Raw genomic sequence first — 19,806 nt, forward strand, 5'->3', positions numbered from 1 at the left:
CCCTCCAAACCCTTCCTATTCATATACCCATCCAAATGCCTCTTAAATGTTGCAATTGTACCAGCCTCCACCACATCCTCTGGCAGCTCATTCCATACGCGTACCACCCTCTGTGTGAAAAAGTTGCCCCTTAGGTCTCTTTTATATCATTCCCCTCTCACCCTAAACCTATGCCCTCTAGTTCTGGACTCCCCAACCCCAGGGAAAAGACTTTGTCTATTTATCCTATCCATGCCCTTCATGATTTTATAAACCTCTATAAGGTCACCCCTCAGCCTCCGACGCTCCAGGAAAAACAGCCCCAGCCTGTTCAGCCTCTCCCTGTAGCTCAGATCCTCCAACCCTGGCAACATCCTTGTAAATCTTTTCTGAACCCTTTCAAGTTTCACAACATCTTTCCGATAGGAAGGAGACCAGAATTGCATGCATTATTCCAACAGTGGCCTAACCAATGTCCTGTACAGCTGCAACATGACCTCCCAACTCCTGTACTCAATACTCTGACCAATAAAGGAAAGCATACCAAACGCCTTCTTCACTATCCTATCTACCTGCGACTCCACTTTCAAGGAGTTATGAACCTGCACTCCAAGGCCTCTTTGTTCAGCAACACTTCCTAGGACCTTACCATTAAGTGTATAAATCTTGCTAAGATTTGCTTTCCCAAAATGCAGCACCTTGCATTTATCTGAATTAAACTCCATCTGCCACTTCTCAGCCCATTGGCCCATCTGCTCCAGATCCTGTTGTAATCTGAGATAACCCTCTTCGCTGTCCACTACACCTCCAATTTTGGTGTCATCTGCAAACTTACTAACTGTACCTCTTATGCTCGCATCCAAATCATTTATGTAAACTTCTATAAATGTTTTGTTAAACACTTATAGCTAAAGAATGTTGGTCTCTTACAGGTTGAGACATCGAGTCATAGAGATGTACAGCACAGAAACAAATCCTTTGGTCATGGGAATTAATAATGAGAAATAAGAAAATGAAAGAGACTTTGATTGTAAGATCATCATGTCACACGAAATAGAAGCAAGAGTAGATCTCTCAGCCCATTGACTCTAATTTGTCATTTAACCAGACCTGGCTTAAATGGTTGTGGCCTTAAAGGAGCTGGTCATCAACTTCAGGAAGATGATTGGAGGACATGCTCTATCTGTATCAATGGTGTTGAGGTGGAGGTGGTCGAGAGCTTCACTTTTCTTAGGAGTAAATATCACCAACAATCTATCTTAGTCCATCCATATCAATGCTGCAGCCAAGAAAGCACACAAATGCGTTTACTTCTCAGAAAGCTAAGGAAATTTGGCATGTCCACAGTGACTCCTAACAATTTTTATAGATGCACCATAGAAAGCATCCTATGTGGGTACATCACAGCTTAGTATGCCAACAGTTCTGCACAAGACTGCAAGAAGTTACAGAGTTGTGAATGCAGCCCAGTCCATCACAAAAAACAGCCTTCCTTCCATTGACTCTGTCTAGACTTCCTGCTGCCTCTGGAATGCAGCCAATATAATCAAAGATCCCTCCCACCCTCTTCTATTGGGCAGAAGTTACAGAAATTTGAAAACGTGCACCAGTAGATTCAAGAATAGATTCTTTCCCGCTGTTAACAGATTTATGAACAGACATCTCATATTAGAATCAGTCTTTTTCTGAACCTTCTCTGTAGCTATAACGCTATATTCTGCATTCTGTTTATTACCCTGATGTACTTATCTAAGGTACAGTGCTGAGATACAGTGAAAAGTATTGTTTTGCATGCTAACCAGTAACATCATACCTTTTCTCAATTCTTTCTTTTGTGGGATGTGGGCATGACTGGCTGCCCAGCATTTATCACCCATCCTGAGTTGCCCTTGAGAAGGACATAGTGTGCTGCCTTCTTAAACAGATGCAGTCCACCTCTTGTGAGTCGACCCACAATGCTATTAGGGAGGGAATTCCAGGATTTTGATCCAGTGTCTGTGAAGGATTGGCAACATATTTCCAAGTCAGGATGGTGAGGGGAACTTGAAGATAGTAATGTTCCCAAGTGTATGCTGCCCATGTCCTTCTCGATGGAAGTGGTTGTGGGTTTGGAAGGTGCTGTCTGAGGATCTTTGGCGAATTTCTGGAGTGCATCTTGTACAATCTGCAAACCTTTGCTATATCAAAAATGGGTTCGAAATCAACACTTCACAAATGTACTTGTTTTAGGTTGAATTTGGGTCTTCCTGATGTGTGCAGCATGCCCCACCCCTTCCCTTACAAGCAAAAATAGGATCTGTTGGAAATGGCAGCAGAACCCCCGGATCCAAGTGCTGTCCACCATTTTTAAGGATCCACAAAGTCTCCATGGTGCTTCAAAGTTTCACCCAAAAGTGTCTGCAAAGTTATAGTTAAGTTTCTTAAATAGTTAATAATGAAGATGGGTTAAATGCATGGGCAAGAATTTGGTAAATGGTGATAATGTGAGAAATGTGAAGTTTTTAATTTTCACAGGAACAACAGAAAAGCAAATTACTGTTTAAATAGAGATACATTACAAAATGCTGAGAGTGAGAAGCATCTGGATGCCCTCATGCATGAAACACAAAAAAACTATCATACAGATACAGCAAGTAATTAAAGCAAATGGAATGTCTCTTTATTGCATGGGAATGGTGTATAAAAGTAGGGGATTCTTGCTAGAACTATGCAGGATTTTGGTAATATGATACCTACATTGTTGTATACAGTTTCCCTCAAGGAGGGATATACTTGCAATGGAGCTTGTTGTGAGAAATTTCACTCAGGTTAACTTTGGGGAGGAAAGGTTGAGCAGCTCTATATGCATTGAAGTTTAGAAGAATTTTATTTGAAAGGACTTGACAGGGTAGATGCTGAGGGGGTTTCTAGGACGAGATTCTAAATAAGGGGGTCTACCATTTATAACTGTGTTGAAGGAATTTTTCTCTCAAAGGTCATTAATATTTGGGACTGTATACCCTGGAAGATGTAGAAACTGAATCACTGACTACCCTGTGTTTCAGATGTCTATGTCAACCTTGGATATAGTCAAAGTTTATGGGGAACATGTAGGGAAGTGGACCTGAAGCCAAAATCAGATTGACCATAATCTTATTGAATGGAATACGACTTGCTCCTGTTCCTAATTTTTATCTTCTTATTTCCCTTCCTTTTATTCAACGTATGGCTTGAAAAAAATGCATTTAGATATTGTCCAAGTTTTGAAAACCAGTTAGTTTTTACCTGCACCAATAGGATGATGCCCTTGTTGCAAAATGATACACATTTAAGCTATCAAAAAGTTGTATGGGATATGACAATCAGTCTTTAATTCTGCTGATTGATTTAGTACCTTGAACTTTGAATAAAACTATTTTAAATGAACCAGAACACTCTCTTTTAAAATGGCTACAGAAGCCACCTGCCCTGCAAACTGACCAAATTCCACAAGGAATTGCAAAACAGATGACAACAAAATAACTTAGAGCCATAGAGAATTACAGCACGGAAACAGGCCCTTTGGTCAACCGTCCACGCCGACCAGATATCCCAACCCAATCTAGTCCCACCTGCGAGCAACTGGCCCATATCCCTCCAAACCTTTCCTATTCATATACCCATCCAAATGCCTTTTAAATGTTGCAATTGTACCAGCCTCCGCCACTTCCTCTGACAGCTCATTCCATACCCGTACCACCCTCTGTATGAAAAAGTTGCCCCTTAGGTCTCTTTTATATCTTTCCCCTCTCACCCTAAACCTATGACCTCTCGTTCTGGACTCCCCGACCCCAGGGAAAAGATTTTGTCTATTTATCCTATCCATGCCCCTCATAATTTTGTAAACCTCTATAAGGTCACCCCTCAGCCTCTGACCCTCCAGGGAAAATAGCTCCAGCCTGTTCAGCCTCTCCTTATATCTCAAAATGGCACCACTTGGTTTGTCCATAGTACTCTGAATTGAGATGTGAATTGTTTCTTCCATTAAGGTGGACATTAGATCTTTCAAGAGTCACAGCTGAGACATTAATCATAGATTCATAAATCCATGCAGTACAGAAGAGGTCCTTCGGTCCAATGTATCCGTGTCAATAAAATTGTTCTAAGTCTACACTACTCTCACTTTCCAGCACTTGCCCCATTGCCTTGAATGCTATGATATTTCAAGTGGTCATCCAAGAATTTTTAAAAGGTTTGAGAATTCCTGCCCCAACTATCCTTCCAGGCAATGCATTCCAGGTTCCCACCAACCTCTGGGTGAAAGAATATCATCAAATTCCTTCTAAACCTTCTGCCTTTCTCCTAAAATTATGACAGCCCTGTTACTGACCCTTCAACTAGGTGGAACAACTGCTTCCTATCCACCTTGTCTATGCTCTCATTATCTTACAAACCTCAAACAGGTCCCCTCTTAGCCTTCTCTGCACTAAAGAAAACTACCCAAACTTATCCAGCCTCTCTCCAAAGCTGAAATGCTCCATCCCAGGCAACATCCTGGTGAATCTCTTCTGCACCCCCTCCAGTGGAATACTTCCTTCCTGCAGTGCAGTACTCCCCTAGCTGTGGCCTAACCAAAGTTTTACTAAAGTAATATTCAACTATCTTTGGTTCTCACTATGGTTAACAGGATACAAAGGATTAATTTCTTTGTTGGACACCACATTTTATCATAGAGATTCTAAAAACAAGTCAGAGAACCCCATCTCTGATAGGACCATGACTATGCTGAAAGATAGTCACATGACAACAGCCACCTTTTGGCAAGAAACCAACAGGAAAGCTGGTTTTTTGAACAGTATCATCTGGGAGAGTCTGCAGACTGCACAGAAACACCAGGAAGACACAGCAACCTCAAATGTCTCTTAACAGCTTTTTTTCAAGTTCAGACCCCATCTTGGTTTCATTTTGGAAAACATCATATCAGATCATATTTCTTTTGAGTAAGATTTTGTTCATTCTTTAGCATCTTCTTTGAACAAGAATGGTTTGCAGTTTATAAGATACTGCCATCAGAAAATAAAAACCAGCCTGCATCAGCCACAACACAACAGGGATTTCAAGATCACTAACAGAGCATGTATTTGTTTACTCTGTGGACTTTAATTACTTTCCAATTTCACCTCCCCTCTTTATAACTAATTCTGTTCTTGTGCGTGAGACGGATTTACAATGGGTTTTGCCTTTTATAAGATTTATATTTTACTTGACTAAGTTTACAATAAGAACTAACTCCTCATTTTCATTAACTCATGAGATTTAGCTGTAGAAATACTTCATATATTTGTAAACATGATCAAGTGCATATTGATTTGAAAAGTGCATCTTTAAAAGAATTCATACCATGTTATATCCTACCTTGGGAGTGGAACACAGTGACATATCCAGCCTTCTGGTCTTGGTAGTAATAAAACAAATGGTTTCTTACTTTTCATTATAATTATATGAGTGATATTTAACATCAACAAATGTCCTGTGCGGTACTTGATACACCTGAGTACAATTCTTCATGAATTAGTTTGACTTTCTATTCTCTATAGGCTGATTCTCCAGATGTTGACTTATGAGATTGGCAAGTATTCTTGAACCACTGCAATAACCACAGTGGTGAAGGCCATTTCATAACATGGCAAGTGGGGAAATCCATGATTAAGGCTCAGCAACAATGATGGAATGGAAATGTAGGTCTTTTAGAAACTTTGGAAAATCAGGTGATGAGCCACCTACCATAGGATAGACAGCCTCTGAAATGTCCTGGTACCCACAGCTCTTATGTGCTGGTCCAGTTCAGCTTCTCATGAATGCTGTTTCTCAGGACGATGATGGTAAAGAATTCAACAGTGGTAATTTAATTGGGTGTCAAGAAGATCTGTTATAGGAGATGATTGTTGCCTGGCAGTTGTGCAGCAGATAAATTACTAATCAAGGTAGGCTTGATTTTACTGTGTGTAAGTATGGACTGTTTTATTATCAACTGATAATGGATCTGAATATTGTTCCATCATCTTGGACAGCCAAACTTCAGGTAACAAACTGGATCAGTGCTGTGCCTCCACTAGAAAGGAATATCTAGCAGTGCAGGAAAACTGACTTCAGGTGCTCTGCGAGATTTGAGCCACCTTTTTCTGCTATCTCACATGGACAGAGCCACTTAATCTAACCCTGGAACTGTACACAGCTGCCAGCAAGACATTTGGACTTTCACTACAGCATGTCCACTCAATAACCCTCAACAATCTCACCCTTTATGCTCTCTGCACTTCCTTAGGGCATCTCTGCACCCACTTAGGACACGTCGCTATCTCTGCTCCTCCTGTAACACCACTAACAGCTCTTCCATCTGCTTCCAGCATAGTAAATCCTCCCTTTGTTTAATTGCAGGAAAGATTGACCCATGCATTGGACTAATTTCACAGCAGCCAAACTAACCTACTTGCAATCCCTTTTCTGATTGTGCTTTACCTGCAGGATTGACCAAGGCCCAATCCCCATACAGCAAGGACACAGATCTCCAGACTCTGGTAGAATCAACACCTGAGTGCCTGGGCATCTTCCTGGACTGAAATTGACAAGTCCCTAACTGATTCTGGTGGTACCCTTTGACTGACTGTTATATACTTTGACTCCAGTGAGGACTGCTCTGTTTTTGATTTTCAGACATGACCATTTGTTTGATGCATGTATAGTGTGCTGGTCAAGTAAGCTGCTGGCATCTGCTGCAGGTAACGGAGACATACAGTGACATGTCCACTCCCTTGACTGTCAGTGTAGAAGCTGCCTGTCTCTCCCTCTGTAATAAAAAAAATGCAAGCCACAAATGCCAACATCCTCCAATTAAGTGCAAAGTAGTGAGTGCTGAGAAAGCATGTCAAGACATAACATTCATTCTATGTAGATACATTTGTATCCTTCATGCAAAGGGAACTGGCAGAAACATACAAATTGTAAATGTCGCTGAACTCCAAAGTGAAGTGTTGGAGGGCAGAACTGATGTGTGAGTTGGTTCTAGGGTAGGCATGATGGTTTGCCACTACCAACTTGCGTGCATGATATGTGGAGGAGGATGGTGGCCATGGAACGTGTAGGGAATTATGGTGAAGGTGAAACTGTTTGATGGCCAGGAGATGTAATCAGTAAGCTTCAGCCACCTATCTACTGGGACTAACACATTGGAAATTTGAGTTTGACAAAATTCCATTCTCAGATAATACAGTTAAATGGCTAATTGATGATGTGTCGTCAGATATCAAGGATGTGCTACAGGAGAGGTTCTGGATTAGTGGCGCTGGAAGAGCACAGCAGTTCAGGCAGCATCCAAGGAGCTTCGAAATCGACGTTTCGGGCAAAAGCCCTTCACTTTTGCCCAAAACGTCGATTTCGCTGTTCCTTGGATGCTGCCTGAACTGCTATTCTCTTCCAGCACCACTAATCCAGAATCTGGTTTCCAGCATCTGCAGTCATTGTTTTTACCTACAGGAGAGGTTAGCTACTAGTGAGAAGCTTGCTTTTCCAAATGATAAGGTCAGTATTATAAGCGGACACTGCCAGCTCTGGCCAGCTTTCAGATGTTGATGGGAACTCCATTCAGAAGAATTTTCTTTCTTTTCTTAGGAGCCACCAAGTTACGGGACTGGTGAAAAAATATTTCAGATGAAGAAGGTACCTACAGAAGACCTAATTACCTGTTACTATTGATGAAATTTCAGCATATCTTTTAAAATGTGAAGGAATCATTTTATGATTTTGAAGAAAGTTATCTGTATTCATTTGTCTATTTGTCTGGATTATTGAAAAATATAATTTCCTCATTTGAATATTCACTGGAAGATTAAGTGCAAACTGAGAGTTATCAAATGTTATTTATAACAGAGAGATTCTCTATGTAATTCTGTACTAGATTCATGTGCTTTTAGATTATAGGATGGTTAAATGATCTTTAAAGTTGATTGTACATTGTGTGCATGTAAAGTGTAACTACTTGATGCATTTATAACACATATGCATGAGGGAATAGTTCCAGCATTTCATTGGTTTTCTATAAGAAGAAAATGTATTAGAAACACCTCAGTGGTATTTTTAATGAATATTAATAAAAACTCAAGGATAGCTATAAGAGTTGCTTATTAGGAGGAGATAATAAAATTGCAAGGACCTGCTGTAAGTGTAGGTATTTAAGAATGGAAGTGAAAGTTATTGGATTCCAAATTTCATAGAATCCCTACAGTACAAAAAGAGGCCATTCAGCCTGCATCAACCCTCCTAACCTGTACATCCCAGCATGGCCAATCCATCTAACCTGCACATCCTTGGGCTGTGAGAGGAAACCAGGGTATTCAGTGGAAACCCGCACAAACACAGGAAGAACATGCATACTCCACACAGACAGCTACCTAGGGCTGGAATTGAACCCAGGTCCGTAGTACTGTGGGGCAGCAGTGGTAACCACTGAGCCACCATGGCAGCTACAACTTGGATAAAGGAATCAACAGTGTATTAGGAAAACAAATTGTGAGAAGGTTACAAAAGGCTGAATTTTCACAAAAATTGGCCAGTTTCATAGAGGCAAAACTAGAAATTGCTGGAAAAGCTCAGTAGATCTAGCAGCATCTCTGGCGAGAGTTCAGAGTTAGTGTTTTGGGTCCATTTCTGAGGAAGGGTCACTGGACCTGAAACATTGACTCTGATTGCTCTCCACAGATGCTGCCAGACCTGCTGAGCTTTTCCAGTAATTTCTGTTTTTCTTTCAGACTTCCAGCATCGGCAGTTCTTTCCGTTTATATTTTGGGTTTTGTAGAGGGTTTCCTTCTGCAAGCCCTAGAAATGTTTCCTGCATAATTCTCCACTGCTCAGCTCTTTATACGTATGCACCACACCTCCACCGTGTCCCTCTTGTACTACCTTGCACTTAGCAATGGCAAAATGCTCGACGATGCCAGGATCCTCTAGTGTTCACATTGCAACATCATAGTTAAATCCCAGTAGTGCACTATGTCAAATGTGAGCAGTTAGCACTCACATCACTCTAAAAGGACAGTGTAGCACAGTCTTCCATATAGTGGGACATGAGGACTCTGATAAACAGAGCCCTGGGATGCACATGGACCTCTGACTAAGGGAGTTTTTACTGGTGAATTCAGCACAAATCTAGCCACACAAATACAGTAAGAGGTTGTCAGTGTATGATCATTGGTACCTTGCTTCCCCCATAGCCCATATCATCCAAGAAAGACAGCATTGCAAATAAGAGCGTATTGGCGAATACTTAGAGTTGAAGGTGAGTGGAAATCAGAACTGCATCCTTCAGCAGCCTATGAGATCTTGAATTGTCTCTGTGAATTGTGGCCTGAAGCTGATGCTTTGAAAGTCATCTGTGATAACTTTTGATTCACAGAGGTGAGTATGATCAATCTGTAATGACCAGTGACATGGGCAAAATTGTTCATGACCAGGATTTGTATCCCATACAGATGGACACTGAATGTGTTTCACATACAGGCTTCTATGATTACACACATCTTCAGTCTGTACTGTGTAAAGTAGCCATAGATCCAGAGGACCATAGAGCCACTCTCTCAGGGAGAGATGATTGTTGGTTGTTTAACCTAAGGGTCACCTCTCACGAGGGAAGAGGTTGAGAAGGAGGGAGTTTCATAACCTCAGCAGGTATGAGAATTAAACTTGCCCTGTTGGCATCACACTGCACTGCAAACCAGCCGTCAAGCAAAGTGAGCTAACTGACTCCTATAATTTTCCCTTGAAGGACCCCACATTGCCTATAAATAGAGCCTGTGTGCTCAGACAGAAAAAGTCATATACTCCTCCGACTCTGGATGTGGTCACAGACATTTTCCATTCCTATTGTGCATTCATAATTTGCAGAAGATAGAGGCTACAAAGGTCATGCTTGACAGTGTGAGTCATGTGCTCAACCTGATAATCAAAGTATCCTACCAAGCCTCCATGTTCCTTCTTTCCTTGATCTCCCTGTCGAACCCATCAGGACTGAGTTTCCACACGCTCCTACACATTTCTTTGAGTTATGAATTCATCTCTCAGCATCACATCCTGAGCCCCAACTCGACAGCCTAGTTATGCCATCCAAGGTGCTGCACTCTCCTCCTGCTATCAGAGGTCATTGTGAGTGTCACTACAGATTGGGAATTCCTCAGCCTCTGGACTCAATATCAAGTACAATAATTTTAGGGCTTGAGGCACCTTCTTCCATGTCCTTACCTCAACCCCCACACAGCAGGCCTTCTTATCCATGGTCTGCTATTACATGCTATCCATTTTTAGTCACTAATAGTCCCCACTAGTAGCCATCCAGTCTCCTAGGCTGACAGTAAGGGGGCAAATGACAAAAATGCACGGTAGAAATGCCAATCCAATTGGGTGCAAAATTAGTAGGTGCTAAGAGAGAACATTTGGAACCCTGAGCTCCTGAGATGCACCCTGGCTTGATCCATAACGTGAATGTTGGAGATGACACTGTAACAGATGGATAGAGCAGTAGTTAACTAATGTGGGACATATATAGTTGGGATAAATGGGTCACTTGAAGGCTGTAACTAACTTAGTTCAGTCTGGGAGCTTGGGAGCAGAGTGCTGACTTTTGTTTGACTTATGAGGTGGGTGTTTGTCTCTGTTTACAAATTGTCTTAGCAGTGATATTACATTGAAACATGTTTATACACTCCAAAGTGCAGAACAGAAGTGGAACACTGTGTTTTAAATGGTTTGGAGAAATGCTAGGAAGTTATGATGAGGTTGGTACGTATCCAATGCTTACCTCTGTGGGGCTGTGGATATGGAGCCATGCTGTGTGCTTTGTGATGTCGGTAACTGCTGTCCAAGGTGAAGGGCCAGTGGAGCAAGTGGCCAGATGGAGATACCAGGTACCTTCCCTGACTTTCATGTTGGGAATTGTTGCCAACTAGTTTCTTTCTAGGCCATGGAAGAATAAGAAATTGCATATCAATGATGTGAGTCTAGCTACTAATAGCATTTAACTGCATGCAAAGATACTGTTTGATGCTCACTAGCAAGATTCCTGTCTCACTGTTCAAAAATTCAGTTGCAGAATCTGACTTCTTTTTCCTGTCATTGAGAATCTCACTTTGACTGATCTTGATACTTTCCTGACTGACTCACCATTGCCCACATCAAAGGCTGGGATGTTTCCACCCAATGAATACTGGTGATCATAGTCTTTTCAATAAATGACCTTGATTATCTCAGTATAATGCTCCCATACTATTCTTTTCTTCAGTTAAATGCAATTTTATTTGTCTCTCTTCATAGATGATGTTCTTAATTGAGCCTTTAAGTGTAGATAGTCATTACTCCTCAGTTACCGAAGCAAACAATGTCCATATATAGCAAGGCCTGGACAATATCCAGGTTTAGGCCACTAAATTTCAAGTAAGATTCATGCCACATATGAGCTAGAAAATGTCCATCTCTAAAAGATGGAATATAACCATCACTCCTTGACATTCAATGGGTTAGGATCTCTGAATCCCATACTATCAATATCTCAAAGATTACCTTTTTCCAGACACAGAACCAGAATGTTGAACATATGAATATTGGGAATTCAAGAACAGGTCAGAGGTTAAGAATTCTGCAGCAAGTAATTTGCATCTAGTGTGATGGAATATTCCCCACTTGCCTGGGTGAGTGCAGCTTCAACAACGCTCAAAGAAGCTAGACACAATCCAACATAAATCAGCCATTGATTGGGACTACATCCACAATTATTCACCAATGCTCTGTAGCAGCAGTGTGTACCATCTATAAGATGGATTGCAAAAAATTCATGAAGAATTCTTAGTGTCTTCCAAACACATGACCTCTACCACGTAGAAAGACAAGAGCAACAGATACTCGGGAATACCACAACTTGCAAGTTCCTCTCCAAGTCACTTACCATCCTGACTGCAAAACATATTATGATTCCTTCAGTGTCATTGGATCAAAATCCTGGAACTCCCTTCCTAACGGCATTGTGGATTTATCAACATGAAATCAATTGTAGTGGTTCAAGAAAGCAATTAACGTTGTCAAAGGTAACTCGGAATGTACAATGATTGCTGGTCCAGCCACTGGATGCTCACATCCATGACTTAACAAACCTCCCAACTGTGTCTCATCTGCTTTAATGATACCACCTTCCATCGGGGTGGCATGCCCTTAACATGTTTTCCTTTCTCCTCAGTCAAGAATTCTCCTCCTGTATGAACTGCATGATGTGTTCAACATTGATTTGTAGAAACCCATAGCAGTATGTGTTGTAATTCTGAAGGACTAAGGAATCATGTGGTAGTAAACATTTCATTTATATTCTATAAAATATTATCTGTTACAGCAATAAGAAATTTAATGGTTTTCAGGAATGTAAGATTTGGTTAATCCATATGCAATGGGAAAACTTGATTCTGCCACGCATTACATGTTGGATTAATGAAATATAAATTCAGAAAGATTATTGGTGGAACTATATCTGGAATACTGTGCACAATACTGGTCACTTAATTTAAGGAAGGATGTAAATGCGTTGGAAGAATTTCAAAGAAGCCTTACCAGACTAATGTCTGGGATGGGGGATTTGTTTTATGAGAAAGGGTGGTCAAACTGTGGAATTCTTTATCACAGAATGCTGTGGAGTTCAGGTCCCTGTATATTTTCAACAAAAGGACTGATAAAGTTTTAGACATTAAAGGTGTCAAGGAGTACAGAGAGAAAAGAGGAATAAGGCTTTGAGGTAAAGGATCAGCCACAATTATAGTCAATGACAGAACACGTTTGGATATCTGAATGACCTATTCCTGCAACTAGTTTCTATGTTTTTATGAAAGGTTTGATTTGCTAGGCTTGTAGCTGCTGGAGTTTTTTTAAAAAAAAACAAGAGGAGACTTCTTTGAAACATACAAGAATCCAAGAGGTCCTAGCAGGATAAATGTGACAGGATGTTTCCTGTAATGGAGGAGTCCGAAACTGGTAAGGCACCATTTAAAAATTAAGGGTCACCACCCATTCAAAATAGAGATGAGGCAATTTTTTTTCACTAAGAGGATTGTACATCTTTGGAACTCTCATCCTGAAAATGTGACAGAAGCAGAGTCCTTGAATATTTTATGGCAGAGATAGATGGATTATTGTTAAGCAAGAGATGGGTTGTTATCAAGGATTGGCACTAATGCAAATTTGCACTTGCAATCAGATTAATTATGGTTTTATTGAATGGAGGAGTTGAATAACCTATTCCAACTCTTTGTTTGTATGTTCGTATCTTATCAAACCTCTAATTAAGGATCAAAATTAGATTAAAAATTAAAATTAACTGTTTAGCATCAGTAAATTAAATTGCAATAATGATTGTATTGGTAATTTCAGAAAACTGTAAACAGAAAATATTGCTTCTATTTAATTAATTTTGCTCTGTTCTCTTGTTCAATGTATGTTCTGATTATCCAGATCAATGGCAGGTTTACTTTTATCTAAAGCTTTGAAATTGAAATATTGTTCTGTGTTCATAACCTCCTTGTAGCAATTTTTTCCTTTTCATGTATTTAACTGTAAAAAAATGCTATCTGACTTGGTGAGCATCTTCTGCCATACCAGGTCATGTGTGACCAGCTGTGCAGGCAGGCCACATTGTCCACCTGCCTGACACAACATTCCCTAAATCAGTGCTCTGCTCCAAACTCCCCACTGGTAAATGACCAGTTGGGGAGCAAAGGAAATGCTACAAGGACACCCTGATAGGCTCCCTAAATTAATGCAATGTCTCTACTGACATGTAGGAGTCACTTGCCTGGAATGTATAAAATGGAAAAGAATCAGCTATGAAGGCACCAACCACTTTGAGTATCACAAAGTGAAGCATGTGGAGATAATGTACAAGCAGTGGAAAGAACAGCAGAATCCAGAGCATCCCACTCACCTGCCTCCTCAAACGCCACCCGACCTGTGGCAGAGTATGTGGCTTCAGGGTTGGACAACTCTGCCACTGCAGAAACTTCCCTTTCAGAATGGAAACAAGTCATTCTCGAGTCTGAAGGACTGCCAAAGAAGATTATGAGTTTAAGTGAAATTTTTTGCTAGATCAATTCAGGACTGTTTCAAAACTTGTCTTTCTCTGTTATTTACAACCTGCCCTGCTCATCAGCACTTTAAGGCGCTGAGTAATTAATCAGAGATACAAAACACTGCTCGCATTGAATTTAACATCATCTGGTTGCAATATTTGTTGGCAAGTGTTCCATTCACTGGGATTTTAAGCAGCTGAGGCTTATATCAGAACTAATTGGGCAGGTCATTGGAGATGTTAAATAAGTGCAACGCTAGATCAACATGCATAAGAGTGATCGTGCATAGTTGAGTAAGTTTGCCATATGAAAAGTATTATTTTTAGAAGATCAGAAGGTACATATGGATGGTAAAATCCCCTCTACCCATTTCTGGTCATTCATTCAAAATGACTCTAAGTCTCTCCACTGTAATATTCACTGAGTTCATCAATGAATCTCAAACTGTTGTATTCATTGCTCTATTGGGGAGTCTGCTTCATGTGTTGATCTTTGTGTAAAGAACCTACTGATATTGGTTCTCAACATCTTTTATTCATTTAAATCTGGTCAATATTCATGATTACCTCTTCGATAAAACTACCTATCATAAATCTCTAAATAATCATCTCTGAGGTTTTTGCCTTTACAGCTGAAAAACTGAATATTTTTAAATTTTCCTTACTACTCAGATATAAAAAGAAGGGCAAGAGTTTTTGCATACTCACAAAACCTCCGCAACTATTGAAAATGTAAAGGCTTAACCTGGATCCAGGTACCTAGTCTCCATTTCCATCTGACCCATTTCATTGGAATTGGAAAGGGATGGGGTAGGACTCATACCTGAGGGAAATCCAAACTCAACAGAGCCATTTGAACTGGATGATGAATTCAATCGGATTCCATTTTGACTGTGGAAAAACCTTGTTCTGCAGTATGGAAATCGTGAATTTATGAATTAGTTATGAATGCTCTTGAAGATTGGATATAATTTCTGTTTCATGATCTGGTTATTTAAATTCCCAACTTTATTTTAGCAAAAAGAAAAGATGAAGCTCTAGATATTAATGAAACTTAAAATAAATTCTGCTGTGTTGCTTTGATTGACAGGCCAGGTGGTGCAACATCTGTTTTAGCAGTTTCAATTTTTTAAAAATTTTCTCTAAGGGCACTATATGAATATTTGATTAATATCAAAAAGCTACAATTATTCTAGAAAGGTGATTTGAAGTTCACAATTTGATTTACAATTTAGAGAGCTTATTAAAGAATTAGTTGCCTTTGATGTAGGGTATGCACTTGACAGTTTCAAAAATCTTTGAATGGTCTTTCATGAATATGATTTTTTTACTGTCAAGTCTGCATAGTAAGACATCAATTATATATTTAGAACTTTATTTAATGTAATCTCTACCTGGTTCCTGAGTTTGTCCAGGGTTACACTGAGTCATTTAAAGATAGGATAAAGAATCATGGGGTTTGGTGGTGCATGAGTAAGCATGAGCCTTCAAATTTACTTCAATAACCTTATCATTTCCAATGTCTGGAAAATATTTTAGTACAATAATCTTCCCACCCCAGTCTCTCTACTCCTGGTTCTTTTATGCATTCCCACTCTCAGTGGATGACAATTAATGAAGATTCCTTCAGCTGTCCATGCCTCAGACTCTACAGTTGTTGCCTATACCCATTTTACCTCTCTACTTCCCTGATCTGCTTTAAGAATCCCAATAAAATTCTGACTCTGAACAAGCTATTGATGACCTCTCTGAATTTCTTTCTGCCCATTTTTAAATTACAATTTTGTGAATTATTCAGAATTATTGTTCTATGTTAATGGTGCAATAAGAACTTTTTAAAAAAACTTTATTAACAGATCATTTCAAGGTCACATTTTTTGATTGATTCAGTTACACTCAATGTGTCTATAGGAACTGTAGATGACTGTTTCTGATTTGTTATTCTTTTTAAGTATGACCATCATTTTTCTAATTGATCAAAGGCTGAGGGAAGCCTTTCGGCCCATCATGTCTGCATCATCTTTCTGAAGTAATAATTTTCATAGTGCCATTTTCCTACCTTTTCCATGTGACCTTGTACATCCTTCCTTTTCAGATCTCAGTCCAAGCCCCTTTGAATGTTTCAATTTAACCTGTCTCCATCAAATCTCAGGCAGTGTATTGGAGAATTTAACTCCTTTGAGCAGGAGAATATTTTTCCTCATGTTGTTTTCTCCTGTTACCAATTACTTTAAATCTTTGTCTGCTTGTTGTCAATCCTTTCAGAAATAGGGACAATTTCTGCTAATCTCTCAGTCCATCTCTCGAATGTTACAGAAGATACCCTCCCAGCCTTCTCTAAGGATTTTCAATATAACTTTTTAAAATTATCTACATTGAACTTCATAATTCTTGAAACCATTTTTATGAATCATTGCTGCACTATTTCCATGTTAACATCATTCCCCAAGTGTGGTGCCCACAATACTGTAGCTGAGGCCGAACTAATATCTTATTCAAGATTAACACAACATCCTTGCTCTTCTACCCTGTGCGTCTATTAATAAAGGCTAGGACATTGTACATTTTGTTAGCCACTCTCTCACCTTTCAATGATTTGTACACATCTGCACTGATTTTTCTACACTTCTTCTGCTCTTGCACCTGTAAACTTGACTGGAAAAGAACATTGTTCATTGTTGAACACCACAATAGACACACTATTGGGATGGTATTTAGACTAGTTCCAGCCAGGACCCATTCCTGTGCCCCTTATTTTATGCAACCATGAATCCCCACATTTAAGAAGGTCAGGATAAGCCTAGTCAGAAGGCATCAGTCCATCAATAGTTCCACAATGACTATTCCCAGCATCATTTGCAGCATAATCATAAGTTGAAGAGGAAGCATGCAAGCTTTGTTTCCAGAAACCCTATAGTTTGCTTTCTCATGCTCTTTATGAATACCTGAACTGCCCGCGCAGCCAGACCATTTGAGAACAGTTGGTAGGATGTTGTGTGGATATGCTTTACCTTATTTGTTTTCATAAAGGCCTGAAACGCCCTGCTGGTAAATGGATCCCATTGTCTGTTACAAGTATCTTGGGTATACCATGAGTACTAAAGGATTTTTCTATGGTTTTACAAGAGATAGTAGAGGCTACTTGGTGCACATTGATCCATTTTGAATGGGTGGTGGTAAGGATTAGAATTGTAGAGCCAATGAATGACCTGTGAATTCTGAAAGTACCCCCTCACTCAAGTTTAAAAGAAATACACTTGTATAATGAAAGGGGAGTGGTCAGTTCTCCCAACTCAGCATTTCTCTGGTTTTGTTTTGCAGTAGTAGTGTTTAGAAGAGCTGGTGGACCCATAGAGTAGGTCCTGGCTGGTTTTCTCTCTCTCTGACTTCGGGTTTTGATGCAGAGCCCCAGTACAACAGACCTATCAGATCACCACCATCTTGGACCCCCCTCGTTGCAAGTATTTTGGAACAGCATCATTAAGTTGCGATAATCTGTTGGGTTTTCGGATAGGACAGGTTATTCAGTATTCTGCTTTCTATTCTTTGTGTTTCATTCAGTAATCTTATGAATAAATTATGTTTTGTTTAAAACGAAGTGTTTTGACCAGCTGATTCTCTGAGTATCCACTGTACACTTGCTTAAAACAACTCACAAAGTTAGGGCTGAGCTACCTTCTTGAATGTTTTGAGGAGTCTGGCTATTACAATGTCTATGCCTGACCATCAAACATAGCTCGTCATGAGTATTTCCAATTTAGAAATTCCTGAGTGATCATTGTGCAATTGTTGGAGTATTGGCCTGATGCAGGACAAATACTTCCACTCCCTACAAGGTAATGCCATCTTCTATGCTCAAATCCTGATATCTTAAGGTATAGAATTTCAAATCATCCGTAGGAAGTCCTTCTGATCCACCATTTAGCGCATTATCTTCACCAATGTAAGGTCTTTTAATGTACAAGCCCTTATTTGCTTGGCCACTACTGCTAGATTGGGTCATGAAATATATTCAGAGCTGAGTAAGACAGATTTTTACTCTGTAGGAGAATTGAGGGTTATTGAATTGAATTGAATTGAATTTATTGTCACATGTACCGAGGCACAGTGAAAAGCTTGTATTGTAAGCAATACAGGCAGATCACAGAGTTAAGTAGCACGGATAAGTAAATAATAGGTAAACAGTGGCAAAAGCAAAAAACACAGGTACAGGTGAATGTTAAGAGTTTGTGAGTCTATTCAGTATCCTAAGAACAGTAGAGTAGAAACGGTTTCAAAACTGGCTGGTCCGTGTGTTCAGGCTTCTGTACCTTCTCCCAGATGGTAGAGTTTGTAGAAAAACATGGCCATTGTGGGATGGATCTTTGAGAATGCTAGCGGCCTTTCCTTGACAGCGGCACTGGTAGATGGATTCTATAGATGGGAGATTGGCCTTTATGATTGTCCGGGCCAAGTTTACACTCTCTGTATCCATCTCTGATCTTGAATGGTACAGTTGCCATACCAGGTAGTGCTACATCCAGACAGAAAGCTCTCAATGGCGCACCTGTAAAAGTTGGCGAGGGTATTCGCCGTCATGCCAAGTTTCCCCAGTTGATTGAGGAAGAAGAGACATTGTTGGGCCTTTGTAACCAGTACGTCCACATGAAGAGTCCAAGAAAGCTTGTTGTGGATGACCACTCCCAGGAACTTGACACTCTCCACTTGTTTTACCTCTGTGCTGTTGATGTGTAGGGGGGCATGAGTAACATTCCGCTGAAAGTCAATAACGAGTCCCTTGGTTTTGCCAGCATTGAGAACTAGGTTGTTTTCAGTGCACCATTTTTCCAAGTCTTTCACCTTCCGTCTGTAGTCTGTTTCGTCACCATCTGAGATTTGACCAACTATGGTGATGTCATCAGCCATTAGTGATGGCATTAGTCTGATATTTGGTGATGCAGTCATGGATATAGAGTAAGTACAGTAAGGGGCTGAGTATGCACTCCTGGGGGTTATGGAGAAAAGTGTAGTTGAGGGTTATCGTATCAGTCATCTCATTGAATGGTGAAATAAATTCAATGGGCTGAATCACCTACTTCTGCTCCTAAATCCTTTGGACTTTTAGTTTTATGCTAATGACCTCTTTCTAGAAGTATCCCACTACCTAAGCTAAACTGTATTTGCTTTATTGTTATACCCTTTTAGAACAAATGAATAAGTGTGAAATGTTTGCAACTCTTCAGTCCTCTTGCACCACTTCTAAGTCGCAGGAAGATTGAAAGAGTATAGCCAGTCCTTCTGCAATTTCCATTCTCACTTTCCTGAAGTGTCCTTTGATGCATCTTATCTGGTCCAGTTGCCTTGTTCACCTAAAATACAGGAAACCTACCCAATAGCTCCTCCTTATCAATTTTAAATCATTGCAGTCTCTGAACAACCATCTTTTTAATGATGGCCTGGGTAGCATATTCTACTTTTGATAAAGACAGATGGAATGTATTCCTTAAATATCTCAACAATGCTTCTGGCTCCATGCATAAATCCTATTTTTGGTTCCAAATTGGCCCTACTTTTTAATTTACTGTTCTTTTGCTCTTTATATGCCTATTGAAGACTTAGGGATCCACTTCTATAGTTATCAGTCTCTTTTCATACTAATTTCTTTTATCTTCTTTTGCACCTCCCCTCCACTCTGAATGTCCTATACTCCATCTGGGGTCTTGGGTATGGTATTGGTTTCCTTA

Source organism: Chiloscyllium punctatum, chromosome 2, assembly GCF_047496795.1.
Source record: "Chiloscyllium punctatum isolate Juve2018m chromosome 2, sChiPun1.3, whole genome shotgun sequence".
Taxonomy (NCBI): Eukaryota; Metazoa; Chordata; class Chondrichthyes; order Orectolobiformes; family Hemiscylliidae; genus Chiloscyllium; species Chiloscyllium punctatum.